The sequence below is a fragment of the Leiobunum rupestre genome, chromosome 1, assembly GCF_980474605.1.
Source record: "Leiobunum rupestre chromosome 1, qqLeiRupe1.1.hap1, whole genome shotgun sequence".
Lineage (NCBI taxonomy): Eukaryota > Metazoa > Arthropoda > Arachnida > Opiliones > Sclerosomatidae > Leiobunum > Leiobunum rupestre.
This window is the reverse complement of record NC_143384.1, coordinates 79,152,490-79,158,982: the sequence shown is the minus strand read 5'-3', so window position 1 is coordinate 79,158,982 and position 6,493 is coordinate 79,152,490. Positions and strand designations below refer to the sequence as shown.

Sequence of the window (6,493 nt, the reverse complement as noted above, 5' to 3'; positions counted from 1 at the left end):
AAAGGGCCAGCGATAAAATATGAATCGAAGGGTAGACCAAAAAAGCGAAAGGTCTAATTTAAGTTTTAACACACTGCCCGACGATGAGCTTAAACTCATCACTTAATCTTTTACTTCAAACGGGAACAATAGTCGAAGAGGACGTTGAAGTTATTGACCATTATCGAGTTTGAGTACTTAGGCTCGATCCTTGTTGTCACCTCTGCCCTTGATGAGTTCCTTGATAATTGCCATTTTCCACATGGTTTGTGGAAGCTTGTCGTCGGAAATGAGGACCAAGTCATTAACCTTGAGGATCGTTTCTCGTCGAGGGTTGTCGTATTGATTTGCAGATCGCAATTGCTGAATATACTCTTTTCTCCATCTGACCCAGTACTGATCTAGTAGATTTGGACGATATCTCAACCGTCTGGTTAAGCCTTGTTTAGTTGTCGACTCGTTGCGGGGAAAGGTTCGTGCATCTCAGCCTTTATAGACTAACCACAATTGTATACAACAGACTGACAAACAATGAATAATCAAGGAAGTTGAGATTACTATTATTTAGCGTAATAATAATAAAAAAATATTGTTTTGAAATTTATAGACTACCACTATTTATCTCTTTAACAAGTTGACAAGCCAAAATATACCTCTCCTCGGAAGAATTGTCCCTAGTGGTATTAATTTCTCGAGATGACCCTTAAAGATATATCTCCGAAATTCAGAGTTATTTACTAAAAACGTAATCCTGGTTCAATCCCGCCCGGTATAAAATTTTAATCATAATGAAAATAATTGAGACGAAACAACCGATTTTAATATATTCAGAATATTATAAATTAAGTAGTTACAACAGTGAGTTAGACGTACTAAAACAATGCAAAATTGAATTTAACCCTTTTTACAGTACAAGTTTATCAGTTGAATAAGGGCAACTTTACTGACCTCAGCTTGGTCTCTCAATGATGTAACGCCACGTTATTCCTTGTCCTCCCAAAAGGTCGACAAATGGGGGGTGTTTCGGGTTAGCCCAGAGTTCTCGAAGGCAGGGCCGTGCTTAGAGGTCTCGCGGCCACGGGCGAAATGCATAGGCGAAACTGAGTGTAGCGGCCCTCTGGTATATACATCCCTATGGTAAAATTTTAGAGGCCCTGGGCGACTGCCCGGATCGCCCCCCCCTCCCTAAGCACGGCCCTGCTCGAAGGTCATGATCAGCCTTTTTGAATGTACGTGCATTATCAGAGTATATGCAACTTGGTACACCTCGACGGGATAGAAATCTGCGGAAAGATAGTAAGAATTTTTTCGTAGAAACATCAGTCACCATTTCCAATGTATAGCTCTTGTGACGGAACATGTGAAGAATGCTATGTAAGCCTTTGTAGTTGAGCTTCCAGTATATACGTGAAGTGGGCCAGCAAAATCAATTCCACTTCGGTGTAAGGGTGGAGCTTCGGTTATGCGAGATCTCGGTAGTGTCGCAACGTCTATGGTCCCAGCCTTGGTGGTGAAACGTTTGCATTTAACGCACTTGTGAAGAAAAGTTTTTGCTACTTGACGTCCACGAATGATCCAAAACTTCTCTCGGACTTCTAGAAGAGTATCTCTAAGACCAGAATGCATTAGAGTCTTAAATGATGAAACAAAATAATTAAATGAGACAAACGTTTTTTGCCCATGCATGATAATATAGGGATGTTTTTCGTTATAGGAGAAGTCAGATTGTTCCAATCTACCGCCAAGGCGTAGAAGTTTATCTTGATCGAGGAAAGGGTTCAAAGAGTACAATTTCGAGGTTTTGGTAAGCCTTCGCCCCAACGGCAAGTCCTGAATTTCTGCCGATAAATCTTCCCATTGAGATTGACGCACCAGCAGTCTTTCACCTTTTTCCAGTTCTTCTGTTGTCAAAGGACCACGAGGTCTTAACTCAGTCTTTCTGGAGTACCCTTTAAATCTGACAACCCAGGAGGCTTTGGAGAATGAACTGTAGCGGTTCAGGTCAACAACAATACGCTGCTCTGGAGTTACTGAAACGCTAGATTGAAATACATTAGATCGGAGTTCGTCGGTGACATCGAGATCTACGGTCGGCGTAGTAGTATCAGTAGACCAAGCGCTCTCTTCTAAGCTCAGCCACGTTGGTCCTTCCCACCACATCTTACTGTTAAATAATCCCTTGACTCTCATACCTCTGGTCGGTAAGTCGGCGGGATTCTCTTTTCCCTTGACATGATTCCACACCCTCGGTTCAGTCAGGTTCTGTATCTCGGATACTCGATTTCCAACAAAGGGCTTTCATTTATTCAAGGGACCCTTGATCCAATACAGAGTTATGGTGGAATCTGTTCATAAACGAATATGTGAAAGATTGGGGAAAATTAGTTTTAAATACGTCACCCATCGGACTCCAAGGACTGCGGCCATGAGTTCAAGACGCGGTAAGGTAAGTCTTTTCAGCGGAGAAACGCTCGTCTTCGAAGCAACCAACGTGACCCATGATTTACCATTTTTTAGGACGTAGCGAATGTACGCTACTGCCGCATATGCTTCACAAAATAAATGAAGTCTATATTCACCGATTGAAGAATCTAACTCTCCAGAGTAATAGTGACGAGGTATTCGCATTTGATGCAATAAAGGTAATTCTTCAGTACATTTCTCGAATTTGATTGAGAGATCTTCTGGTAGATTTGAATCCCAGGATATCCCACGTTGCCATAGTTGTTGGAAAAGGATCTTCATCCTGATTACGAAGGGGGAAAGAAATCCAATTGGATCGAAGATACGTGCTACGCATTTAAGAACAGCTCTCTTTGTACAGACTCTGGAGACTAAGAATTCCAAAAGCGAGCTCAGGTCGAACGTCAAGACATCTTCAGGTCGCCAAGTGAGACCAAGGACCATAATTACATTTGGAGAATTGGTGTTATTAGTAAAGGTGATACTTCTAGTGTCAGTCGGATTGTCTCGGTTACATTCCTTTTGTTCGCTTGAACTGCTCCGCCATTTCAACAGATTCATTCCTGCGGAACTAATCATGCCTTTCATTTTATGCGACATCTGATACGCAGACTTCACTTCAGACTCTCCGGAAAGGAGATCGTCGACGTATAACCCTTCTCGAATAGATTGGCAAAGCTTTAAGTGATCATATTCGTGTTGGCGCAAATGATACTGGATTGTGGCCGACAACAGGAACGGGCTTGACGTCACTCCAAATAGAACATGTGTAAGCCGATACGTTTTCAGCTTCTTGTCAAAGGGATTGTCAGACCACAGAAATCGAACAGCATCTCGGTAATCGGGAGCCAACGAGATCATTAGGAACGCCTTTTCTATATCGGCCGTGATTGCGACCTTCAATTTCCGAAATCTCCCGAGCACCATCAGCAGACCAGAATTGAGATTAGGCCCAGAAAATAGACATTGATTCAGTGACAGATGTCCAAGTTCGTGTGATGAACCGTCATATACGACACGGAATTTGGTAGTGTCTTTATCCATGCGAACAACCGCGTGATGAGGGAGATAATACACTGGATTAGTTTTATTCAAATCGTCGTCTGTTATCTCCTCGATTATTTCGGACTGCTGTGGTTCTCGTATGACATCTTGATTATTTTAATTTATAATTATCCAGTGTTAGAAATTAATTAGTTGATGAAAATGTTTAAAATTTTAAACCCAGTTTTATTCTTTGTCCAGAAAAAGTAGTAGTTTTGTAAAATCATAAAATATCGGAATTTCGTCTATTAAATGAAGAAAAATTAAAAGATGTTTTGATATCACTAGAAAGCCCTCTTTGTATACTTTATAATTTTATTTTTAAAATGGTGTATTTCGTTTTTCGACGTCACTATATAGCGCAACGAACGTTAACCCCCCAAAAACAATTTTATTCAATTTAAGGGTCATTAAATTAAAAACCCGAGGGTCTACAAATATTTGAGCATAACCATGAAATTTGTCACCTAAATACACCATATAAACCAAAATTTCATATAATTATAATGATTTAATAGAAAGTTATTCAACATTTGGTCGAGGGGGGTGATTTCGTTGAACGCGTAACCCAAAAAACTTTAGGTAGTGGTTATGTAGTCGTATTTTTAAAACTACTAATTATTTTGCGCTCAAAATTTATAAATAGTAGTTTTGAATATTGAATAAAACGTGTATAAAATTTGAATAAAATCGCTGTACCCATGGTGACATCACGGGGTGAGTACACATGGAATGACCCTTTACCTTATTTTGTACTTTGTAGGTTTTCTTCAGTTTATCGACTTTTGGTCCTGCATCACTTTTGGCAGTTTGTCAGATTTTATTTAGTCAATTTCAATTGCTTTAAGACGATTGTAGTCGAAACTTATTTATTTTAAGTAAATACTGCTCTTTTTATCCAATTTCGGTCATTGTCAATACAATTAATTCAACACGATTCTAGTCAATTTTATTAATTTTATTCATTTTAGCCACGTTTTTGGCAGTTTTACCCAAATTGTATTTTTACCCAAAATTTTATCATTTTACCCAATTGCAGCCGATATTAGTTGTTTTAACACAATTTTACATAATTCAAAGCGATTAGGAGGGAACGGTAGCCATATCCCGTACTATCTGAAGGATAGGGTGGCAGTGGTGAGGGCATGCAGTATCTGTATACGGAGAGTACGGAACCGCGGCTGCCTTCAGGGTTCATGCAGTGGACCTCTGATATTCAATGTGGCTATGGATAGAGAACTGAGGATTGAGTATCCAGAGGATTCTCAAATCCAGGCTTTCGCGGAGGACTTGCAATCACTATTTTGGGGCACGTCCAGGCGTGCACTCGAAACCACGGGTAAGGTGATCGTGGAAAAGTTGATTGAGTGGAGCCAAGTCTATAAGCTGAGATTTTCCATAAAGAAGTCGACGGCAATCCCCTTCGCCGCAAAGAGTATCACCAAGGATTCTTTATAACAGGATGAGTCGCCTACGGTATAACCTGTATTAGGAAAGCGGGGGCAGCTGCCTGGAGATTTAGGTAGACTATGAGGTCGTGAGCATCTTGTTTCGACAATCTCAAGGACAAATTCTAGTCTCTTCAAAATGGCGCTTTACGCTTAGGAGAATATGTAGTCGCTTAGTATTTTTTAGATGAGATTTAGTTTTAATTATCATACGTATTATTATATTTGATTTTTTCTTAATATGGGTAATAGTAAACGTTGTGTTTATTCATTGTGCCTAAACAATGAAGAAAATTGTGTTAAGGACCAGGTAGTTTTCATTACATTACCAAGGCCTAAGAAAGATTTGGTCAAGTGTAAAAAATGGATGGCCGCTTGTGGAAGAATCGATTTAGATTTATTTAGTAAGGTAGAAAAACGGACGATGTATATTTGCTCTTTACATTTTGTGGGAGGAAAAGGGGCAACGAAAAACCATCCAGACCCAATAGAATTTAAAGAGACTACAGACACTCTAAAGCTGATGGTACGTAATAGTTTTTATATTAGCCAATATCTCACACTCCTTTTTTGCTGATTTAATTATTTTCAATAGGGTTACAAAACTAGTTCCAGCTATGAAGAAAACTTCTGTTTTTCGGAACCAATTGGATAAATTGACCAAAATTGGGTAAAAGGGCCTAAAATGTTTAAAATTGGATAAAATCGTGTTAAACCAACTAATATCGTCTAAAATGGGTTAAAATGATAAAATTTTGGGGTACAGCCAAAAATTAATAAAATTGAATAAAGTTGCGTTAAATCAACTAATATCGGGAAAAATTGGGTAAAAAGACAATTTGGCCATTTGGGTAAAACAGCCAAAAATTAATAAAATTGAATAAAGTTGTGTTAAACCAACTAATATCGGCTGAAATTGGGTAAAAAATCCGCGAAAGCCTGGATACTCAATCCTCAGTTCTCTATCCATAGCCACATTGAATAGCAGAGGTCCACTGCATGAACCCTGAAGGCAGCCGCGGATCCGTACTCTCCGTATACAGGTACTGCATGCCCTCACGACTGCCACCCTATCCTTCAGATAGTACGGGATATGGCTACCGTTCCCTCCTAATCGCTTTGAATTATGTAAAATTGTGTTAAAACAACTAATATCGGCTGCAATTGGGTAAAATGATAAAATTTGGGTAAAATAATCAAAACTCGACCAAATGACAAAAATTGGGTAAAATTGTGTTAAAACAACTAATATCGGCTACAATTGACTAAAATGATAAAATTTTGGGTAAAAAGACAATTTGGGTAAAACAGCCAAAAACATGGCTAAAAATGATTAAAATTGAATAAAATGAATGAAATTGACTAGAATCGTGTTGAATTAATTGTATTGACAATGAACGAAATTGGATAAAAAGAGCAGTATTTACTTAAAATAGATAAGTTTCAACTATAATCGTCTTTAATCAGTTGAAATTGACTAAATCAAATCTACCAAACTACCAAAAGTGATGCACGACCAAAAGTAGTTAAAGTGAAGAAAACCTACAAAATAAGGTAAA

At 38.7% G+C, this 6,493-nt stretch overlaps 1 long non-coding RNA gene across 2 annotated transcripts; it reads left to right on the top strand.

The window, feature by feature from the left end:
* The first annotated feature begins 935 nt into the window (after positions 1-935).
* Positions 936-3,664, top strand: LOC149966746 (uncharacterized). 2 transcript variants are annotated; one of them, XR_016480414.1, is made up of 5 exons: positions 936-1,783; positions 1,876-2,180; positions 2,291-2,425; positions 2,497-2,597; positions 2,671-3,664. It is a non-coding gene; the product is annotated as an uncharacterized LOC149966746 (long non-coding RNA). The 2 variants fall into 2 exon arrangements; XR_016480412.1 differs by having other exon boundaries at positions 936-2,180.
* The last annotated feature ends 2,829 nt before the right edge of the window (positions 3,665-6,493 follow it).